At 37.3% G+C, this 25324-nt stretch overlaps 1 long non-coding RNA gene across 8 annotated transcripts in view; it reads right to left on the minus strand.

Moving 5' to 3' along the window:
- The window catches only part of LOC133235248 (uncharacterized), a 318764-nt gene that overhangs the window by 194327 nt on the left and 99113 nt on the right, over positions 1 to 25324 (minus strand). The window contains exons 2-3 of one of the 8 annotated variants that reach the window (XR_009732498.1): positions 2958 to 3090; positions 2767 to 2845 (exon numbers count right to left, since the gene is read on the minus strand). The exons of 6 other annotated variants lie outside the window; for them this stretch is intronic. This is a non-coding gene — a long non-coding RNA (uncharacterized LOC133235248). The remainder of the gene's footprint in view (positions 1 to 2766; positions 2846 to 2957; positions 3091 to 25324) is intronic. One more of the 8 variants, XR_009732500.1, reaches the window with a different exon arrangement.

The raw sequence follows: 25324 nt of genomic DNA on the forward strand, positions 1-25324 counted from the left end.
ATTAAACCCAAGGAAGTGGCATAATGTCCATTTTATCAATGAAGAAACGAAGATTTAGAGAATTTAAATAATTTGTTCAAAGTCACATTGCTTCTTCAATGGCAAAGCCAGAGTTAGACTTTAATCTCAGCAACAGCAAATTGCATTCTACTAACTGCTTTGCGATATTACATCCACATAAACACACAGCTGCAGTATGAGAATTGTTAACTAATATTAATGATCCTTATTATGTGCTATGTAAACAATTTCAACTTCACTGAGCCTTCCCTCTACTTGCACATGAGTATATAAAGTAACCTAAATGTGGATTTTTATTGACTACTTTCTTTCCAAGGCCAAATATTAACAGTAACCCTTCAGGGACTGATCTAGTGGTAATGAGCCAACATTTCTTACAGCCTGGCAATGCATCACTCTGTGGCCATCTTGCTTTAAAGATTTCTGAGGGAATTAGCTATAAAATGAACATACTTCTGGCCAGTCACTCTTAACATGGATATAGGTCCATGCATACCTATTTTGCCACTGATCGGAAAATGTCATCTTGACAATCATTCTCTAGGAAATTAATGTTGCATGCACCACATGTTTATGACCCACCATATGAAAGGAAAGAGTATTTGAAATTGCTTTATGATGTACCTAAAGCAAAGTACTATTACTAGGCACTGCTCAGTGGAGCCATGCTTAGGTAGTTATCTTGCTTTTAAAAAGAAGAAAAATAATCACAGAGGAACTCCTACCTCATTTTATAATTGGAGAGTCAGTGAAAGCAATAGTCAGCCTTGCAAGTAACAAATCCAGAAATGACTTAGAAAATAAAGTGAAGCAGCTTTTGTAATGTTAGGTCATGGAGTTAGGAACTTTTATTTAAGCATTCCTCCTTTGAGGTACCTTGGGACAGCATCTTTATCAGCTCTGTCCAGGTGTTTGGAAACAAGAAGAGGATCTTTGTGTTTCTAGAGTTTGTGAGCCATGCTTTATTGAGAAAAGGTCAGCTTCATGTGAAAAGGTTGGTGAAACCCTGTGAACCAATGCTGAGCCAAGGTCTCCCGCCTTGTAGGCAGATGCTTTACCGTCTGAGCCACTAGGGAAGTCCGAGCCAAATGAAATGCATTGTAAAAGAAGATAACTGTGCTTTCTCCCATGTTCTTAAGTCTCAGCATCCAGCACCACCATCCTCCCCACTACCTAAAGTCGAAATCATCATTGACTGGCCTCTCTTATCTGGTCCTTGTATTTAATAAATTTCTGAGTCCTCTTATTTTCCTTCCTCAATAACTCCCTACTCAGCCTACTTCTATCCTAACTGCCATTACTTCCAGTCACCACCAGGGCCTGCATGGACAGCTGCATCCACCTCTATAGTTTAACTGAGGTTTTCTGCTTGTGGTTCTGCTGTTTATGAAGCTGATTGTGTGACGTCTTGGCTTAAACTCTTCAATGGTTTCTTGCGGCTCTTGAGATAAGGCCCCAAGTCCACAGTGTAGCTCACAAGGCCCCTCACGATGAGACCGTTGTTGATTTCTGAAGTACTGTCTCTCACCTTCCCATGGAGGGCATTGAAAGAAGGTAAAATATCCTTTCCTTTCCACAGTTAGATTTTACACCTTCTTAAGATGACTTCCTTTATGCCCAGGCTTGTTTCCTACCTCCTGCTTTGTGTTCTCTTACTTCTGACGATCCTATCCCTTAGTTAGCTCTGTTATAACTACCTGCTTCTTTACCTTCTCTACCAACCATAAATTCATTGAAAGCAGAAACTGGAAACTGTGTCTTGTTCAAAAGTCAGGGCAATTGTTACCATACTGCATAGAACACTGGTACAAAGGATGACTTGTAGTACACACATGTCCTCATTTAAACTTTTAAAAACTATCTTACTATTTTTTTATATTTGTATTCTCTTTATAACAAGTAGTTTGTTTTATTATAAACCTCAGATGCACAGGGTTAAATTAACTATAATCTTTATTCTATGACACAATAATCAGTGGGCTTTTCATAACCCATTTGTATTTATTTTGTTTGTTATTTTATACCTTAATAAGCATCCCCAAATTCATTGTGCAAAACAGAAGCTAAGATCATCACAAAAGGCAACATCTAGCCATATGATACATGGGATCTTTTTTTCTGTATCCTTGTACCTGACCCTACATACAATGATCACTGTTCTCTCACTTCCTATTTAAATAGTTCACTTTCCTGTATATTTCTAAGCTTTATTTTTTTAATACTGTGGAACATAATTAACAATTCAATTTTTAAATATGTTCTACTTTTTAAATAAAGTGCATATAATTGCATATCAAAACAGAATAAAAGAATATATTTCCTTTTTTAATTGAGATATAATTGATATATAGCACTGTATTAGTTTAGGTGTACAACATAATGATTCGATACTTGCATGTATTGTTAAATAATCACTGGATAAGTCTAGTTAACATCCATCACTAAACATAGTTGCAAAATTTTTTTGTGATAAGGATTTTTAAAATCTACTCTCTAGCAATTTTCAGATTTGTAATATAATATTGTTAACTATAATCACCCTGCTGTATATTCCAAACCTCATTTTCTTATGTTACTTGTTTTTAATTTTATAAAAAGCATATCACGCTTTGGCAATACTTGGAGCTTTCTTCATTTAATATCATGTTGCTGAGAGTCATCTTATTGTTGTATGCTATTGTAGCTCACTTGGTTTGACTGCTATTTTCCACTGATGACTATATCATAGTTTAAGCATCCACTCACCCATCAGCGGGCACTTGAGTGGTCGTGAGGCTTTTGCCACTGTGTACAGCAGTGCTCCGAGCCTTTGAGTACTTGCTTCCTGTTGGACGTGGACAAACATTTCACTGTAGAACACATATCATGGAGTATGTGAATCCATAACTTTTAGAGAGAATACCAAACTGGAATTTAATGAGATAGCACCAACTTACCCTCTGACCAGTAGTGTATATGAAATCCTATGGATCCACGTCCTCTCTGTTTCTTGGTACTGTCAGCCTTCTTCATTTTGGCCACTCAGATACCAGGAAAATGGTGTCTCATGTGGTCTTCATTTATATTTCCCTGATGAGTAATGATATTGAACATACATCTATTGTACGTATTTGTTTTCTCCTCTGTGAGACGTTTACTCCTATTTTCTATACATTTTTTCTCTTGGGTTGTTTGTGTTACTGGTATGTGGGCATTTTTTCATATTTTGATAGCAATTCTTTGAAGACTATGTACTTACCGTAAAATATCTTTTTCAAGTTGGTAACTTATCTCTGTAACATCCTTAAGTTATCCTAATGAATAAAAAGTTCTTAAGATAACATACATATGACATTGAATAGTACCAGAGTAGATTTCTGGATAACATGGCAAGGAGTGAAATTACCCAGTTTCATAACTCATGAAGTGAGTTGTGGTATACGGTTTGCTCCGTATTTGTTCTGTTTTTGAACTAGAACTTACTGCTTTCCACATATCCATAAGGTATTAGGCACATCACAGGCATTCAGCCAGAATTTTCTGGAAAAGGGCACAATAATAGAACATTCACCCTCCAGGTTGATTAAACAGATGGCTTGCTTTTGAAAGAAGAAAAAAGTTTAAAGAAACTAAAGAACAGGACTGATTCTCCAGTTGATTGTCACAGTGTTTTTGGCAGACTAATACATGTAGTTAGATTGGCCAAGTTTCCTCTTTTCCAAGACAGTATTTTGGGGACACACTTGTATAGGTATTTTGTACTGATTCATTTATAGGAGACTTTTGCATATACTATGGAGCTTCTCTTTGGAGCTGATGAAAGGGAAGAAATAAGAAAGAAACACTGATCCTCTAACAAGTCATCCACGACCTCAAATTCCCCCAAGTGGACCCACCTATATTTCTTTATTCTTCACTCATTAGCTCCCACTCAGGCACAAAGCAGGATGTATCAATATGTACACTTTGATTTGTGCTGATTTTTCATCTTCTTTTTTAACCTACAATATGGTGTCACCCAGTCTCTCTGGGGCTCTTCCTATGACTACCATCCACCCTTGACTCAGTGTTCCTACCTCCCATGAGGGCCAAGGCAAAGGCAGGAATACATTGAGTCTGAGAGATGGAGTAAGGATGTCTGTTTTATATTTACATAGCTTTGCAATATGAAAGTTAAGTAGCATGTTTTTATTTTTAAAGAATATTATGTTTTACAATACAGAAAACTGCATCTCACGTATATGTACTATAAGGAATACTATTACTTGTACCCTGGCTACGCATTGCCCAGCTTAAGTACCTGAACTCGACCAATCTACTGCAACTCCCTGTATCAGCCCCTCGCCCCTCATTTATTTATTTATTCAAGAGCATTTATTTAAATGAGTGTTACATATCAAGCACTGTTTTGGGCACTACAAAACAGTAAAAAAAAAAAAAACAAACCCTGACTTATGGAGCTTACATTCTATAAAAGAAAACTACTATTTTGAATTTGGGTTTTATCATTAGATAGCTACAGATCTCTCCAAGCAGTATGTTAGTTTATTATCCTGCCATCCAATTTTCTTCTAAGACTTGCTTTTTTTACTTCATGTATTTATGCATGAAATACTACTTTGTCCATTCTCAATATTTCTAAACTTCTGTTTTATAAGTACTTCACAGCATATCCATTTTTCTGTTTGTAGATATCAGGATTATTTTTAGATTCTTGCTATTACAAGCAATTCTGCTGTGAAATGGTACCCTAAGACACATATCTTTGTGTCTGGATTCTTTTGCTTAACATGATGTTTGTGAGACTCATTTCTGTTGTGCAAAGCAGTAATTCAGTACCATTTATCGTTGCATGGTTTGTTTGGATATTTTTACACCTAATTTGCTCATATTTATTTCAACAATTTGAATTATTTCTAGTATTTGTTTAACACCATATTTGTGTATATGTCTTTTGAAGCATATGTTTGTGTTGGGTATTGCTGGCTCATAAGATACATGTAAGTATAATAATAGTAGGTACAGTCACATAATTAACCAAAGGGAAAATACAAATTTCTCTACCACAGCTATTCTGCTATGTTTCACATTGTGCTTTTAATTTCTATTTGTTTGATGAGTAATGAAAGTGAGCACTTCCATAAAAGTTCATTTGTTGTTTCATATCATATTTATAAAGTACCATCTCTTGAATTGTCTGGCTACTTTTGTTGATTTGAAAAACTATATACAAGAGTATTCCTGAAGGATAGGAATAAAGGATAAGACCAATTGTATGTCATTAAATAGAAGAGGTAAATCCCACTGCTGGGCACTGAGGAAACCAGAATTGAAAGAGACACGTGTACCCCAATGTTCATTGCAGCACTGTTTATAATAGCCAGGACATGGAAGCAACCTAGATGTCCATCAGCAGATGAATGGATAAAAAAGCTGTGGTACATATACACAATGGAGTATTACTCAGCCATTAAAAAGAATACATTTGAATCAGTTCTAATGAGGTGGATGAAACTGGAGCCTATTATACAGAGTGAAGTAAGCCAGAAGAAAAACACCAGTACAGTATACTAACACATATATATGGAATTTAGAAAGATGGTAACGATAACCCTGTATGCGAGACAGCAAAAGAGACACGGATGTATAGAACAGTCTTTGGGACTCTGTGGGAGAGGGCGAGGGTGGGATGATTTGGGAGAATGGCATTGAAACATGTATAATATCATATATGAAACAAATCGCCAGTCCAAGTTCGGTGCATGATACTGGATGCTTGGGGCTGGTGCACTGAGATGACCCAGAGGGATGGTATGGGAAGGGAGGAGGGAGGGGTGTTCAGGAAGGGGAGCACGTGTACACCCGTGGCGGATTCATGTTGATGTATGGCAAAACCAATACAATATTGTAAAGTAATTAACCTCCAATTAAAATAAATAAATTTATATTAAAAATAAATTTAAAAAATAGAAGAGGTAATAATAGGCACATTTGTGTTATTCTCGGTCTGAGGTAAAAGTCAGTATTTCAATTAAATATATTATTGTAAGTTTTGACAAATGATTTATTGGAATAACGAAGTTTCCTTTCATTACTGGTTTGCTATAGTTTGTGATGAAAGCATATAGACTTCAAGTGCTTTTCATGCAGCTACTGAGTTAATTATATGCATTTTCTCCTTCATGCTATGATATGTTGATTTGTATTGATTAATTTTTGAATGTTAACCCAAGCATGCATTCCTAGAATAAATTCAGCATTTTTGTAGTGTAGTATCCTTTTTGAATATTGCTAAATTCAGTATTCTGATACTTTGCTTGGAATTTTTAAAATCTGTTTTCATGTAAAAGTTTACTTTCTTGGAACATGATTGTCAGCCTTTGGTATTAAAGGGTATGCTAGCCTCAAAATCATATTGGGAAATAACACCTCTTCATTGTTGTGATCTATCTCCCCCTACCCTAATTCTCTTTTCACCTGTGTCTAACTTCTATTAATCCCATTGATTGTGTTCTTAATTTCAGTTGTTACACTTTTTCCATTCTCCAGTTACCACTTGATCCCATTGTTTTACCATTGTATTTCATTGATTAATATTTTTACCTATTCATCCTGATTATTTTAATATCCATGTCTGAATATCTGGATATCCTATGTGAGTCTATTTTTAATACTTATTATTTGCCCTTGGTTATTAGTCATCTCAACTAATTCAGAAAAGCTCAACATTCAGAAAACGAAGATCATGGCATCTGGTCCCATCACTTCATGGCAAATAGATGGGGAAACAGTGGAAACAGTGTCAGACTTTATTTTTCTGGGCTCCAAAATCACTGCAGATGGTGACTGCAGCCATGAAATTAAAAGACGCTTACTCCTTGGAAGGAAAGTTATGACCAACCTAGATAGCATATTCAAAAGCAGAGACATTCCTTTGCCAACAAAGGCTCGTCTAGTCAAGGCTATGGTTTTTCCAGTGGTCATGTATGGATGTGAGAGTTGGACTGTGAAGACGGCTGAGTGCCGAAGAATTGATGCTTTTGAACTGTGGTGTTGGAGAAGACTCTTGAGAGTCCCTTGGACTGCAAGGAGATCCAACCAGTCCATTCTGAAGGAGATCAGCCCTGGGATTGCTTTGGAAGGAATGATGCTAAAGCTGAAACTCCAGTACTTTGGCCACCTCATGCGAAGAGTTGACTCATTGGAAAAGACTCTGATGCTGGGAGGGATTGGGGGCAAGAGGAGAAGGGGACGACAGAGGATGAGATGGCTGGATGGCATCACTGACTCAATAGATGTGAGTCTGAGTGAACTCCGGGAGTTGATGATGGACAGGGAAGCCTGGCGTGCTTTGATTCATGGGGTCGCAAAGAGTTGGACATGACTACACAACTGATCTGATCTGATCTGATTAGTCATCTCATCTTTTTGTGTGTTTTGATAATTTTTTGTGCTGAGAATTGACTTTGAAAAACTGTAGAAATAGTTTGAAACTCTAAAGTGTTCATTTTATATCAGCAAATTTGTTCATGAGAAACATAATTCAGATTTCAAGCTTCTTTCCTTGGATTTTCACTCTCTCTCCAATCCTAGAATTGAAAATTCCTTCTGTGTCAATGTTTTAAAGATTTTTAAAAAAATATTCAGTTTGTCTAGTTACTCTTAGAGAATTTTTCTAAAATTTGTTAGTATGCTATTGCCAGAAGGAGCACTGATGATGTTACTAGATTTTAATTTGTGTTTTCTTTATTTCAAAAGAGTTGAACATTTTTTAATAAGCTTATCAGCCACTGGGTATTTTCATTTATGCATGTTACTATTTATTCATTTTTTATTGATCTGTAGAAATTGTATTATCATATAGATTTTTATTCTTGTATTTTAAATTCTTTCTCTCTAGTTACAGTTCTTTTATTCTTAATTTGTTTTGATGAACTTAAGTATTTTTAATGTAATCATATTCACCAATCTTTTCTTTTTTGAGCGTTTTATCTTATTTAGAAACTCTTTCCCTATATCAGTATTATAAAGATATTCTTCTATATTTGTCTCTAATAATTAAAAATTTTTTTGTTAACTTTTGTCTTAATCCATGAGCATTTCATGTTTGTATGCGGAGTTAAGTAAAGATCCAATTTCATTTATTTCCATATGAATAAATATATGTCTATCATATATGTTTTTCATATGTTATAAACATACCATTTTATATTTTATAATATACCTTTTATTTTTTAATATTTATTATTTGTTTGACTGGGCCAGGTCTTAGTTGGGGCACTGAGGATCTTTAGTTGAAGCATGTGAGATTTAGTTCCCTGACCAGGCATGGGACCCAGGCCCCCTGCACTGGGAACAAAGAGCCACTAGACAACAAGGGAAGTCCCTATAATATACCTTTTAATATAACACTGCATAAATATACCTGGAGAAGGCAATGGCACCCCACTCCAGCACTCTTGCCTGGAAAATCCTATGGACAAAGGAGCCTCGTGCAATGCAGTCCATGGGGTCGAGAAGAGTCGGACACGACTGAGTGACTTCACTTTCACTTTCATGAATTGGAGAAGGAAATGGCAACCCACTCCAGTGTTCTTGCCTGGAGAATCCCAGGGATGGGGGAGCCTGGTGGGCTGCCATCTATGGGGTCGCACAGACTTGGACACGACTGAAGCGACTTAGCAGCAGCAGCAGCATAAATATACCACAGAGTGTTTATCCACTCATCTAATTTAAATGATTAATTTAATTAATTAATTTAATCATCTAATTTAAATGATGGACTTTTAAATTGTTTCCAGTTGTTGCCTATTACAAATAAGGCAGTTGTAATATTCTTGTCCAGATTTTTTTGTGGACCTAAGTCGTAAGTCTCTTAGGTAAATGCCTAGGAATGAAATTGCTGAGTCATAGAGTGTTTAACGTTTAAAAAAAGCTGCCAAAGTGTTTTCCCCAAAAGAGGTACCATTTACACAACTGTCTGCAGTGTATAAGAGTTCCAGTTGCTCCATATCCTTACCAATACTTGCAGTTGTTAGAAATTTTAACTTTAGCCATTTTATTGCTGTCCAGTGGTATCTCATTTGTCTTAATGTGCATTCCCCTGAAGGCTAATATGATGTTAAGTATTTTGTCATGTATTTATTAGCTATATATCTTCTTTTAGAAAGTACCTTTCCAGGTCTTCATTATGTTTTTTGATTGAATTGTCATCTTATTACTGAGTTTAAAAGGACTGACTATATTCTGGATTATATATTCTGGATATAAGGCCTCTGTCAGAGGCATGTGTTAATAATATTTTCCTCTAATATGTAGTTTGCCTTTTCATTTTCCTAATGGTGTCCTTTGAAGAGCAAAAAGTTTTCATTTCAATAACGCCCAGTGTATCACTTTTTGATTTACATTTAGTCTAAGAAATCTTTTCCTACTCTAAAGTGACAAAAATTTTATCCTGTATTTTATTCTAAAAATACTGTAGTTTTGGCTTACCTTTAGGCTTTAAGATCTATGAATTCTGGTTTATGGCTTGAGGTAGACATAATTTATTTTTAATATGACTGTCCAGTGTTCCCACCATATTTAATGAAAACAATTTTACTTTCCCATATAATTACCTTGAACGTGTCCGACTCTGTGCGACCCTATAGACAGCAGCCCACCAGCTCCCCAGTCCCTGGGATTCTCCAGGCAAGAACACTGGAGCGGGGTGCCATTGCCTTCTCCAAATTACCTTGAAACTTCTCCCAAAATTGAGTTTACCATAGGTATGTTAGTTTTTTTCCAGATTGTGTTACTTTTGTTAGTATTGTATTGTTATGATTATTGGAGCTTTATAATAGGCTTAAAATCAGATAGTGCAACTCTTCCAACTTTATTCCTTTTTTAGATCATTGATTAGGATGTCATTAAATCATTAACAAGTGTGACAGCATTGACATCTTAACAATACTCAATCTACCAGTCCATGAGCATGATATAGCTCACCAGCTCTCTTTAAATTTCTCTCAGCAGTGTGTAATAGTTTTCCGTGTAGAGATCCTGCACATCTTTCATGAGGTTTATCCTAGATATTGCAGTTGTTTTTAATACAATCACTTAACCTTTTTATAATAACCTTTAAATTATTTTAGAAGAGTTTTAGATTTATAGAAAAATTATAAAACTAGCACAAAGAGTTCCCATAAACCCCACACCCAGTTTGCCCTAATATTAGCTTCTTATTTTAATATGGTACATTTGTCACAATTAGTAAATCAAGACTGATGCATTATTGATAACTAAAATTTATGCTTCACTCTGGTTTCCTTAGTTTTGAACTAGTGTCTATTTTCTGTCACAGGATCTCACCCAGGTACTATATTATATTTAGTTGTCATGTCTCCTTGGACTTCTCTTGGGAATTTACTTTCTACTATATTCATAATATTATGTTTTCTTTTTTCAAAATGGTTGAGGTATTAGATATTCATATGTCAAAGAGCAGAGTACATGTATCCTTTCAGACCATGTTTTCCTCTGGGTATATTTCCAGGAGTGGAATTGCAGGGTCATATGGTAGCTCTATTTTTAAAGGAACTTCCATACTATTGTCCATAGTGGCTATACCAATTTATATTCCCACCAGTAGTGCAAAAGGGTTCCCTTCTCTCCACACCCTCTCCAGCATTTATTGTTTGTGAATTTTTTTGATGATAGCCATTTTGACTGATATGACATGGTATCTCATTATAGTTTTGGTTTTCATTTCTATAGTAATTATCAATGCTGAGCATCTTTTCATGTGCCTTTTGGCCATCTGTATATCGTCTTTGGAGAAATGTAGGTCTTCTGCCCAAGTGGGTTGTTTTGATGATGGTAAGCTTCATGAGCTGTTTATAAATTTTAAAGACTAATCCCTTGTTGGTCACATCATTTGCAAATATTTTCTCCCAATCTGTGGGTTGTATTTTTGTTCTGTTTATTGTTTCCTTTGGTGTGCAAACACTTTTAAATTTCAGTAGGTTCAATTTGTTTATTTTTGTTTTTATTTCCTTTTTTCTGAAAAACAGACTGAAAAAGATATTGGTACAATTTATGTCAGAAAGTTTTCTGCCTATGTTTTCCTCTAGGAGATTTATAATGTCCAGTCTCACATTTAGGTCTTTAAACAATTTTGAGCTTATTTTTGTGTATGGTGTTAAAGAATGATATAATTTCATATTTTTACATGTATCTGCCTAGTTTCCCCACACCGTTTGTTGAAGAGATTGTCTTTCCAGCATTGTGTGGATCTTGCCTCCATGCCATAGATTAATTAACCCTAGGTGTGTGGATTCATTTTTAGACTTTCTGTCCTATTCCCTTGATCTGTATTTCCATTTTTTTGTGCCAGTACCATAATGATTGATGACTATAGCTTTGTGGTATCAGCTGAAGTCAGGGAGCCTGAATCCTCCAGCTCTAGTTTTCTTTCTCAAAATTGCTTTGGGTATTTGGAGTCTTTTGTGTCTCCATACAGATTTTAAGATTTTTTTGGGCTAGTTCTGTGAAAAATACCATTGGTAATTTGATAGGGATTGCACTGAATCTGTAGATTGCCTTGCATAGTATGTAATTGTAATATGTACCATCTTTTGTAATATGGTACCTGATCTCATCTAGGTACCATATTATATTTAGTTATCATGTCTCCTTAGACTCCTCTTGAGAATTTACTTTTTAACTGTGTTCATAATATTATGTTTCCTTTCTTCAAAATGGTAGATGTATTAGATACTCATTTGTCACAGAGTGGAGTTGGATGCCTACCTCACACCATGTACTCAAAATGCATCAGTGACATAAACATAAAAGCTAAAGTTACAAAATTCGTAGAAGACGACATAGGACTAAATCTCCATGAACTTTAATTTGACACATGGGCTCGTACATGACTGAGCAATGAGAGAAATAGTAGAGAAACTTGACTTTCATAAAATTAAAAGCTTTTGTTCATCAAAGGACATTATCAAGAAAGAGAAAAAGCAACCCACAGAATGGAATAAAGTAATTGCAAATCATATATTTTGTAGGGGTCTATAAAGAACTCAACTGTGTGTATCACAATAAACTGTGGGAAATTCTGAAAGAGATGGGAATACCAGACCACCTGATCTGCCTCTTGAGAAATTTGTATTCAGGTCAGGAAGCAACAGTTAGAACTGGACATGGAACAACAGACTGTTTCCAAATAGGAAAAGGAGTTCGTCAAGGCTGTATATTGTCACCCTGTTTATTTAACTTCTATGCAGAGTACATCATGAGAAACGCTGGACTGAAAGAAACACAAGCCGGAATCAAGATTGCTGGGAGAAATATCAGTAACCTCAGATATGCAGATGACACCACCCTTATGGCAGAAAGTGAAGAACTAAAAAGCCTCTTGATGAAAGTGAAAGTGGAGAGTGAAAAAGTTGGCTTAAAGCTCAACATTCAAAAAACGAAGATCATGTCATCCATTCCCATCACTTCATGGGAAATAGATGGGGAAACAGTGGAAACAGTGTCAGACTTTATTGTTTTGGGCTCCAAAATCACTGCAGATGGTGACTGCAGCCATGAAATTAAAAGACGCTTACTCCTTGGAAGGAAAGTTATGACCAACCTAGATAGCACATTCAGAAGCAGAGACATTACTTTGCCGACAAAGGTTTGTTTAGTCAAGGCTATGGTTTTTCCTGTGGTCATGTATGGATGTGAGAGTTGGACTGTGAAGAAGGCTGAGCACCGAAGAATTGATGCTTTTGAACTGTGGTGTTGGAGAAGACTCTTGAGAGTCCCTTGGACTGCAAGGAGATCCAACCAGTCCATTCTGAAGGAGATCAGCCCTGGGATTTCTTTGGAAGGAATGATGCTAAAGCTGAAACTCCAGTACTTTGGCCACCTCATGCGAAGAGTTGACTCACTGGAAAAGATTCTGATGCTGGGAGGGATTGTGGGCAGGAGGAGAAGGGGACGACAGAGGATGAGATGGCTGGATGGCATCACTGACTCAATGGACGTGAGTCTGGGTGAACTCCGGGAGTTGGTGATGGACAGGGAGGCCTGGCGTGCCGTGATTCATGGGGTCGCAAAGAATCGGACATGACTGAGTGACTGAACTGAACTGATAAAGAACTCTTAAGCTGAACAACAAAAAGATTTTTTAAAACTTATTTAAAAATAGGTAAAGGATTTGTCCAGACCTTTATCCAAAGAAGTAAAAATGGCCAACAGGCACATAAAAGGATGCTCCACATTGTTAGTCATGAGGGAAAACAAAATTAACAGTGAGGTATTACTTCATACCCACTGTGATGGCTGTAATGAAAAATATAAAAGATAACAATTTTCAGAAAAATATGGAGAAATTGAAACCCTCATACATTGCTGGTGGGAACATAAAGAGGTTTAGCCAGTTTGGAAAACAGTTTGACAATTCCTTAAAAAGTTAAATATAGAATTCCAGAAAAATAAATGACCTAATCAAAAAATGGGCCAAAGAACTAAATAGACACTTCTCCAAAGAAGACATACAAATGGCTAACAAACACATGAAAAGATGCTCAACATCACTCATTATCAGAGAAATGCAAATCAAAACCACTATGAGGTACCATTTCACGCCAGTCAGAATGGCTGCGATCCAAAAGTCTACAAGTAATAAATGCTGGAGAGGATGTGGAGAAAAGGGAACCCTCTTACACTGTTGGTGGGAATGCAAACTAGTACAGCCACTATGGAGAACAGTGTGGAGATTCCTTAAAAAACTGGAAATAGAACTGCCTTATGATCCAGCAATCCCACTGCTGGGCATACACACTGAGGAAACCAGAAGGGAAAGAGACACGTGTACCCCAATGTTCATCAAAGCCCTGTTTATAATAGCCAGGACATGGAAGCAACCTAGATGTCCGTCAGCAGATGAATGGGTAAGAAAGCTGTGGTACATATAGACAATGGAATATTACTCAGCCATTAAAAAGAATACATTTGAATCAGTTCTAATGAGGTGGATGAAACTGGAGCCTATTATACAGAGTGAAGTAAGCCAGAAAGAAAAACTCCAATACAGTATACTAACGCATATATATGGAATTTAGAAAGATGGTAACGATGACCCTGAATGCGAGACAGCAAAAGAGACACTGATGTGTAGAACAGTCTTTTGGACTCTGTGGGAGAGGGAGAGGGTGGGATGATTTGGGAGAATGGCATTGAAATATGTATAATATCATATATGAAACGAGTCGCCAGTCCAGATTTGATGCACGATACTGGATGCTTGGGGCTGGTGCACTGGGATGACCCAGAGGGATGGTTTGGGGAGGGAGGAGGGAGGAGAGTTCAGGATGGGGAACACATGTATGCCTGTGGCAGATTCATTTTGATATATGGCAGAACCAATACAATATTGTAAAGTTTAAAAAAAAAAAAAGTTAAATATAGAATTTCTTTATGACCCAGCAGTCCCACTCCAAGATGTATACCTTGGAGTGTATACCTTCAGTTCTTTTCAAAAGAATTGAAAAAAATACTCAAACAAGTACCTATACATAGAAGTTCATGGCAGCACTATACACAATAGCCAAAAGGTGAAAAGAAGCCAAATGTCCATTAGCAGAAATGGACAAACCCAGTGTGATATATATATATATATATATATATATATGTATATGTATATATATATATATATATATGTACAATGGAATGTTATTCGGCCTTTAAAAAGAGACAAGTACAACACAGTTAACTGTGTTGTTTCACAATAAACTGTGGAAAATTCTGAAAGAGATGGGAATACCAGACCACCTGACCTGCCTCTTCAGAAATCTGTATGCAGATCGGAAAGCAGCAGTTAGAACTGGACATGGAACAACAGACTGGTTCCAAATTGGCAAGGGAGTATATCAAGGCTGTATATTGTCACCCTGTTTATTTAACATATATGCAGAGTACATCATGAGAAATGCTGGGCTGGAGGAAGCACAAGCTGGAATCAAGATTGCCGGGAGAAATATCAATAACCTCAGATATGCAGATGACACCACCCATATGGCAGAAAGTGAAGAAGAACTAAAGAGCCTCTTGATGAAAGTGAAAGAGGAGAGTGAAAAAGTTGGCCTAAAGCTCAACATTCAGAAAATGAAGATAATGGCATCCAGTCCCATCACTTCATGGCAAATAGATGGGGAAACAGTGGAAACAGTGTCAGACTTTATTTTTCTGGGCTCAGAAATCACTGCAGATGGTGATTGCAGCCATGAAATTAAAAGACGCTTACTCCTTGGAAGGAAAGTTACGACCAACCTAGACAGCATATTAAAAAGCAGAGACATTCCTTTGTCAACAAAGGTCCATCTAGTCAAGGCTATGGTTTGTCCAGTAGTCACGTATGGATGTGAGAGTTGGACTGTGAAGAAACCTGAGTGCTGAAGAATTGATGCTTTTGAACTGTAGTGTTGGAGAAGACTCTTGAGAGTGCCTTGGACTTCAAGGAGATCCAACCAGTCCATCGTAAAAAAGATCAGTCCTGGGTGTTCATTTGAAGGACTGATGTTGAAGCTGAAACTCCAATACTTTGGCCACATGATGTGAAGAGCCAACTCATTTGAAAAGACCCTGATGCTGGAAAAGATTGAAGGCAGGAGAAGAAGGGGATGACAGAGGATGAGATGGTTGGATGGCATCACGGACTCGATGGACATGGGTTTGGGTGGACTGCAGGAGTTGGTGATGGACAGGGAGGCCTGGCGTGCTGTGGTTCATGGTGTCGCAGAGAGTCGGACACGACTGAGTGATAGAACTGAACTGAACTAAACTGAATCTCCCAATTTTGGAGAAAGATTCCTAGATAGCCATGTATTGTAAAGCATTTTATTGCTGTTTTCAGTTCAGATACCTCTTTTCTAATCTTTGTTTGGCCTTGCAGTGATTATTTTGCTTATAGTACCATAAATTCTTTAGTTTTAAGGTCTGATTTTCACAGTGATCACAGGGAATGTGTGTATTCTGTGCAGTGTCCAGCTTTACCCAGCCAGAACTTCATGGAGGGAAAGTGGAAGATAGAGTCTTTATTCAGTACATTGAATCAGAATAGTAGAATGAAAACACAACTTTTAGCTTTTTCTGGGTCAACATAACTTCAAAGTAGTAGAAATTTGGTATTTATTGGATTCATTAGATGGGAGTTTATTAATCTTTTACAACCCATCCCCTTTGATAAACCTAAGTATCCCACATCAACCCGCAGAGTTCCTGAAACAGAGCCTTGGTTGGTCAGGGGAGGTGGGGAGAGCCTCACTTCTTCCTGCCTCTCACCATTCAGAGTCACTGAAGCCCAGAATTGAGACCCTATCTTCTGTAGATGACCACATGGCAATATTTGTCAAGCTTTACTTTCCCTCAGTTGTATTATAGAATTTGTAAATTGCTTTTTAGTTTCCAGTTATTAAACTCCAGCATTGACTATGCTTTTATTAACCTTCTCATCCATTCCATCATCCTGCTCACAGAAGGGAGGTTCTGTTACGCCTCCCTAGAAAGAAATGTCCTGCAGTTGAGGACTACAAGTAGACCACACTTAGTAGTAGTTTTCAATCATTGCAGGTCTACTTTTTCCTTGAAAAATAATCTTCACTTATTGCAGCTCTACTTTTTCCTTGAAATGTTACTTTTGTCTAAATTCCTTAAGGTCGCTTCTGAACCTCAGTTCCCTTCATAAATCTGTTATGAAAATTGGGGAATCATTTATATAAAGGGCTTGGCATAGTGTCTAGAATATAATAAGTGTTCAATGAATATTAGATAAAGTCAGTCAAAGCTGCTGTGTACAGTTGTACAGGATGTGAACTACACAACTCCAGGGGCTGCAAATCAAACCACAAGGTAAAAGACAGTCCCTGGAATTGTGATATGCAGAAAACAGTAGATAAGTAGACAAAAGACATAGGCATATGGGTTACATTATATGTGTAATATTGTGTGTGTGTGTGTGTGTGTTCCCAATGATATCTGTGAATTGGCTAAGCAGAGGGTGTCTGATTTACTAAGACTCCTTCTCTGCTCCTGCTGTATAGTATCATCAGCAGAGCCAGGAAGTCCCAGGCAGCCAAGTATGCAGTCTCAGGCCAGCAGGATCAAATCCAAACCATCTCCCAAGCCAGCTCTTGAAAAGGAACAGCATTGGTGACACAAAACGAAAGGGAGTATAGAACTGAAGCATTCAGGAAGAACCACATGAGGTCTTCAGCAAACTGTCATTTTAAATATCAGTTGTTTAGATTGGGATTACCATGAGAGTAACACGCTGCCGTTATTGTGAAGACCAATGCCCAGAGGAGAGAAGCTCTATTTCTGTTTGTTTGGACTTGAAGTGAATGCCTGCCTTGCAGCCTGCGGGCTGTAAGTATTTCATAATCAGTGGATGCTGGATGCTTCAGTTACTGCTGGAGACGTGGGACCACAACAACAATAGGAAAAGATGGAACAACTTGAGGAAGCAGAGGCTTCATCACAGGCTCCCTGACCATGTGTTTTATGGCATGAAACACTTAAGGCAGAATGTGACATTAAAGAAAATAAAGGGAATCTATGACCAAATAAATATCAGTGTGAAGGATTCTTATTGAGCTACCTAGTTAGAGAAGCTCACATACCTGCAGTTAGTGAGAAGTGTATTTCCCAGATGCGGTACTCTATACCCAGACTAACCACGTGTAAAATGATATCACTTCCCTTTCCTACTCACCTAATTTGTTGCTCCTCAATGGTTGGCAAGATTGGCCTTTCTTATCAGGATATACCTAAGCTGCTCAACTCCATTGCAAAGGACATGTATTGCTTACCTACTATGTGCTAGATAAACCAGTGTGAATAGGACAAAAATAGATTCCCCACTTCAAGGAGCACACTGTCCAGTCAGAAAAGCAAGAAAAGGAAAAGATTGCAAAATGGGAACTATGTACTCCAATAGGGATGCTAATATAGTTCTGCCAGAGTGATGGGCAGCAAGAAAGAAAGAGAAAATAAAACACTAAATGTCCAGCTTACACTAAATTTACACTGAAGAACCTGATGACATCAAGAAATTTTGGATTAAAGCAGAATATTTAATCCAGGGCATCTCCAAGGGAGAGGCTCATTTGTTTGGAAAAAAATTGTGTTTGTCGCTTACAAAGTAGTTATTTACTGTATCTATAGAGTAAAATCACTTTGTTTCAGTCATTGCACACATGATTAATTAGTCGATGAATTAGAAAATCATGCTTTAGTGGAATCTCATTTATCTAATGAGCTCAACTTATTGGGAGACAATGTGTCCAGATAATATCTTTTTAAAAATCTCTACCTGCCCCCCAGCATTATTCTCTATAAGAGGATCCTTTTATCCTTCAAAAGTCATCATCAGCTTCAAATGAGAGTAAGCAAAAATGGTTAAATTTGAGCCTGAGTAAATGACAGGTTATATTTTAAATAAAGATGTAGTTGAAAAGATAAGATTGGAAATTTAAAAATAAAGCTGCCAATTCCAGGTTTAGATAAGGATCTGAAAACATAGCTCCTTGTGTCCCCCCAGGACACTCATTGGTTTAGCCTGTTTTGCAGACTGTCTCTTGTTCTCAACTATTGCTCCAAACAGTTCTAAGAATTCTGTGAATGATATATCCATATGCTCTCAAAACTTGCCACCTTTTGCCTGGACTGAGTGGCAGAACCTGGTTCCTTCCCTGTGAACTAAGTTTTGTACTTTGGATCTGAGGATGTCAAAGTGAGTCTTAGGAAATCAAACTATTAGCTGGCCACTTTAAATAAAAATGTTAATCTTTATCAAGTACCTACTGTCAAACCAGGTAGTTTTACTCATTTAGTTCTCAAAGTATAGCCAGATAAGAGTATCCTTAGGCCCATTTTTCAGATAAAGACACTAACTTGTGCAAGTCAGATGGCCAAGAAATAGAGTAGGATTGAAAACCATGTCCGTTCACTTCTTGGAAACAATTAAGCAGGTGAAGGCAACAGAATTGAGATCCTGGTCTTTTTCACCCAAGGCCTGATCCCTAAAGAAAATAAACACTTCAACTGCTTTGAGTCCCTTCGAGATGCTACTTGGGAGGAGGCAATGGCACCCCACTCCAGTGCTCTTGCCTGGAAAATCCCACGGATGGAGGAGCCTGGGTAGGCTGCAGTCCGTGGGGTCGCTAAGAGTCACAACTGAGCAACTTCACTCTCACTTTTCACTTTCCTGCATTGGAGAAGGAAATGGCAACCCACTCCAGTGTTCTTGCCTGGAGAATCCCAGGGACGGTGGAGCCTGGTGGGCTGCCGTCTATGGGGTCGCACAGAGTCGGACACGACTGAAGCGACTTAGCAGCAGCGGAGATGCTACTTAATATAAAATATTTGCTTAGAAAAAGACTCTTCTGTTAAAAGATAACTAAGTCTCTCCACTACCATCTATAGGCTGTCCATTATATACAAGGTCTTATGCTGGGAAATAATGGGTACAGACTTGGGAGCTCCATGATTCATACTCTCAACTAAAATTGAAACAACCATAGGCCAATGACTAGCTATCAACATACACACATGACAGAAGTGGGGCAGATTCATTTATTTAATTCAACAGATTTAATTATGACTGTTTCTGAATATCTGAGCCTGCATTTACTTACATGAAAAATAAGGACCAAAGTGTCCTTGCCTGCTTCCCTAGGCTGTTGCAAGGATTCATTTAAGGAATGTGTAAAATTGTTTGGATGATTATAAACTGCCCCACTACCACATGCTTCTTATTACACTGGGGCAATTCCACACAGAGGTTCAGATCTTCCAGAGTTTGCTTTCCTCTGCTGTGTAACTTAGGGCAATGTATACTCTGGTAATAAACCACTATCTCTCTCTAAATTTTTAAAAATTGAAGTGTATTTGATTTACAGTATTGTGTTAGTTTCAAGTATGTAGCAAAGTGATTCAGATATATATATATATACATAAAATACATATCTGATTCTTTGTGATCCCATGGACAGTAGCCTGCCAGAGTCCTTTGTTCATGGGATTTTCCAGGCAAGAATATTAGAGCGGGTTGCCATTTCCCCTCCAGGGTATCTTCCTGACCCAGGGATCAAACCTGCATCTCCTGCATTGGCAGGCAGATTCTTTACCACTAAGCCACCTGGGTGTGTATGTATATATATATATATACATATGTATATATATATATATACACACACACACACACACACACACACACACATACATATACATATATATATATATATATATATATCTTTTATCAGATTCTTTTCCATTATATGTTATTAGAAGATATTGAATATAGTTCCCTGTGCTCTACAGTAGGTCATTGTTGTTGATCTGTTTTATATATAGCAGTGTGTGTGCATATGTTAATCCCAAACTCCTAATTTATCCATTCATTGTATCATTTTTTTAGATTCCACAGATAAGTGATATCATATGATATTTGTCTTTCTCTCTCTGACTTACTACACTTAGTATGATAATCTCTAGGTCGATCCATGTTGCTGCAAATGGCATTATTGCATTCTTTTTTATGGCTGAGTAATATCCCATTGTATATGTATACCACATCTTCTTTATCCATTCATCTGTCTGTGGACACTCAGGTTGCTTCCATGTCTTGGCTAGTGTAACTAGTGCTTTAGTGAACACTGAAATACACTCCTGTCTCTTAAGTTAACTTGACTGAATGTTTATTTCTTCACAGCAATAGTACATAATGCACACTATGGGCTCTGGATACAAATATAGCATCAAAACTATAATTTCTAAGATAAAATTCCCCAAGGTACAATGAAAAGAGGATGCATTTGAACATCCAATAGACTAAATCCTGGCTCTGCCACTCAATGGCATGAGACCTTGGGTATATAATTCAAACTCTGAACCTTGATTTCTTCACCCATAAAATGGGTATATTAATATCAGTCTCATAGAGTTGTCATAATAAATGACAGTATGCTATAGAGTCCTGGTATATTGGAACTGATCAGTTAAATCCTGTAAATGGAAGATTGGATATGCATGGCTCCCACCATTAATAAAACATAGCTCTCCATTTCCACTATCTCTTTAAACTTAATTCAGATTAGTGAAGGTAATCTTAAAGCTGCAGAGAATGGATAGGGAATGACTAGCTTTTGTCACCTCTTGCCTTCCCTGTCACCTTCTCTTTGTTAACTTCTGTCTCAGAGCAGGATAGAAAGGCTGGTATTTGGCCAGGCAACTTCAGCACTGGCAAAAAAGTAAAGCAATGGCTCTTTCAGATGGTCCCTTGTGAATGTGTCCTTAACTGTTAGGCCTCCAGGGGAGCACATCCAACTCTGCTTCTTCCTCTTGTTCTTCCCAGGCAGCCAAAAAGGTAGCACTTCCACACCAGTGCTCTCTCACATGTCCCAGATCTTACCCTTAGGAAATGCTCATGCGTCCATTCCCCAACATGCAGCACAGCAGCCTTCTCCCAGAGCTTGTACCAGAGCAGCTGGGCGACCCTTCTCTGGCCTTTGGTTTCCCTGGAAGGAGGCAGTCCCTGGGCTACAGGCCATTTTTGTTGGGATTCAGAACTTTTTGTTTGTTGATTCAGCCCTAAATCAGACATCAGTTATCTAAATCTCTCAAACACAGGGGACACATTTCAAGTTCTTCAACTGTGTCATGAAACCTCCCTCCAGCAGACTTCTGGTAAAACCAGAGGTCTGCAAACTTCTATAAAGATGAACCCTCCATTATTGTAGTGCCAAAGCAGCCATAGGCAATGTTATTTAAATATTGGGTGGGTGTCTTCAGTAGCATTTTACTTATGGACACTGAAATTTGAGTTACAATGAACTTTCATTGGTCACAAATTATTTATAATTCCCCAGCACATTTTACATTTGACAAATGTAAAAGCCATTATGAACTCATGACTGTACCAAACCAAGCAGTAGACTAGATCTGACTTGCAGATTGTAGTTTCTTGACTCTGGGTTAGATGGTAGAATGCCTTCCCTTCCTCCAAAAACAAAAGAAAACCACAAACAAGATGAAGAGTCGCACAAGATGCAGGAACTCTCACCCAAAAAGCCTCTTTGTCAATCTGTTCACACAGTCTCACTCTCCACACTCTGGCCTCTTGATAACCTCAAAGGATGGGCTGGGGGAGGAATGGAGAGCAGTCTGTCAAAGAGTACTAGATCAGTTTATTGGACATGTTCTTTAAAAATCTTCATATACACATTTGTTTTACTTGCCTTGTTCTCTTGAATCTGTCATATTGACATCTCAAATGAAACAGACAAAAGTCTTTTCTCAAAACTTGTTGCAGTAGTCATTTCAGTCATTCTCATCATTACTGCTCAGAATCTACCATGAAGAGGCAAAGAAAGAAATACATTTGGATAAAATAAGTGGTGGAAATTGTTTTCTTATATTTCCGTGCTAAAGTTCTTGATTCATATTGATCAAGAGGAAGTACATTTGTTCTGTTTACCTAGCTAGGCATGTCTTCTCTGTTCTAGAAGTAAGTCTAAAGGGAAAGTCAGGGCATCTTTTTTTTCCTTTCATCGATTCAGTCATTGTTAGGAAAGTTGGCTTTGAGGAATGATGGGCTATCTTTCATGTTGTGGTTTTGTCCACAGGAACAGAATCTTGCACTAGCGTCAGTTGTCATAACTATTAATATTTATGGCACCTAGATATTTCAAGATAATGTTGACTGACTTTTGCACATTTTCAACAGTGAGTTGGTTTTATGTTTATTGAAGTAGCAAGTGTATATATACTCCTATGGAGGCCATTTTTACCATGCAGATTGCTTCAACACCAAGCATCTTTAAGCTTTGATTGTGTTTTTAACTTTGGAGACTGTAGGATTTACACTGAGGGAAAGGGAAACTCAAAGGGAAAATGATGAAGTCTGGGTTTTCTAAACCAACGTCCTTTTCCTTTTGAAAGTGTTACTCTGTTGTAATAAAGTCATAGTATAGCAAATGGATATTAATGTGCATCACATCAAGAGAACATTTTTACATAAATACTTGTCCTTTAGAGTTACATAAGGTCTGCCTTCTAACAAGTTCAAAGTACTGATGAAACATGTCCTTATTCATTGGCTCCACATCTCAGAGGATCAGGAGGGTACAGAAATAATTTTTCTTTCATTTTTCAGGTGACTAAATTGAGGCCAAGAGAGATTTTGGTGAAAATAAGAGCACACAACAGGTAAGAAAAGATTCAAATGTTACTTCACTTACAGACCACAAACTCTTACATGGGTGATGGTGAATATTCTTCAAAACAGAGCCATAGAACAACTTCTCATATGTAAATGTACTTAATGCAAAGCATTTTTAAGAATCTTATTAACATTCCAAACCTGTGAAGCAGTAATAATATTTTCTAGGTTAGAATCAGAATATTCAGACTCAGAAAGACTTAAGAGATCATAAAGTTCTGCTCATTCATTTTACATTAGAGAAAATGAGGGCCAGAGGGAATAAAAGATGTTCCCACGTTACCCAGCTAATTGGAGGCTGAAAGACCAGGTCTTCTGACATTCTGTGACCTTTTCACTGGATTCTGGATGGCAAATACATCCCTCATTTGGTGCCAGTAGCAGACATCAATAATCAATCACCCTACTCTGCCAAGCCTAGTCACAGTCATGCTAAACATATTCTAGGCAGTCATAACTAAAAATTAGTTAGAAATTAAACCTGTTTGTCATCCATGATATTAACATGCCTAATATAATTTTTAAAGCTTTTTATTGATAGGTGCATAGAATATAGCAGGCATGGTACCCATAGTATTTAATTGCAACCTCACAACAATTCTGTGCAGTTGGCACAATTACAGTTATGGAAAATGAAATTCAAGGAGAGTCACTCAAGGTCAAAGTAGTGACTTGTAGTCACTTAAAAGCTAGTTGGTAGCACACCAAAGATTTAAATGTAGGTCTTTAAAAAATATACATGTATATTTAAATATATATATATATACACACACACATATATGAATATCACTTAAAGGTTCTCCATATCCCATCTTACTCCCTTTAATTATTTTTAATTTTTTAAAGAAAAATTGTAAATATTTCAAGTGTACAATATAATCTAATATACAAATATATTGTGAAATCATTACTATAGTTGAGATAATTAATGTATCTTCCCATCACAGTTATCACTTTTCTGAGTGAGGTGAGTGTACTGAATCTATTCTCTCAACATATTACCATGGTTCAGTACAGTATTATTAGGTATGGTCATCATTCTTTTATATTATATTTCTAGACTTACTCATCTGGCACAATTAACAAATTTATACTCTTTGACCAACATCTCCCCATTTTCCCTACCCCTCCCAGATGCTAGTAACCATTGTTCTGCTCTCTGCTTCTATGATTTTGACCTTGTTTTTGAGTCCATGTATAAGTGAGACCATACTGAAATTTCGTTTCTGTGTCTGGCTTATTTCCCTTAGCATATTGTCATCCAGGTCCAAGTGGCAGGGTTTCCATCTTGTTCGTGGTTGTGTACTATTCCGTAATGGATGTGTATGCGTGTTGTTTCCATGTCTTGGCTGTTGTGAATAATGCTGCAGTGATCACGGGTGTAGTATCTCTTTGATATACTGACTTCATAAAGTGTGAATTTGCTGGGTCATATGATGGTTCTGTTTATAATTTGAGGGGATATCACCATACTGGTTTCTGTAGCAGCTGTACCATGTACATCCCTACCAGTGATATACAAGGATTCCCTTTTCTCTACATCGTCAAAAACAGTGGTTATCTTGTGTCTTTTTGATAATAGCCATTTTTACAGGTGTGATGTGACATCTCATTTCGGTGTTGATTTGGATTTTCCTGATGATTAGTGATGTTCCACACCTTTCATATATCTATTGACCATTTATTTGCCTTCTTGTAAAAAATGTCTATTCAGGTCATTTGTCCATTTTTAAAATCAGGTTATTTTCTTGCTGTTGAGTTGTTTGAGTTCCCTTTGTATTTTGGATATTAACCCCTTATTATATGGTGGTGATATTGTTCAGTCTCTAAGTTGCATCTGACTCTTTGTGACCCCATGAACTGCAGCATACCAGGCTTCCCTGTCCTTCATATGTGTGGTTGGCAAATATGTTCTCCCATCTATAGGTTATCTCCTCACTCTGTTAATTGTTTCCTTGGCTGTTCAGAAGCTTTTTAATTTGATGCAGCCAATTTGTCTATTTTTTTTATTGCCTGTGCTATGTAGCACACCCTTCCCCAAAAAATCATTGCTCAGACCAATATCAA

The sequence above is a fragment of the Bos javanicus genome, chromosome 22, assembly GCF_032452875.1.
Source record: "Bos javanicus breed banteng chromosome 22, ARS-OSU_banteng_1.0, whole genome shotgun sequence".
NCBI classification, from domain to species: Eukaryota; Metazoa; Chordata; class Mammalia; order Artiodactyla; family Bovidae; genus Bos; species Bos javanicus.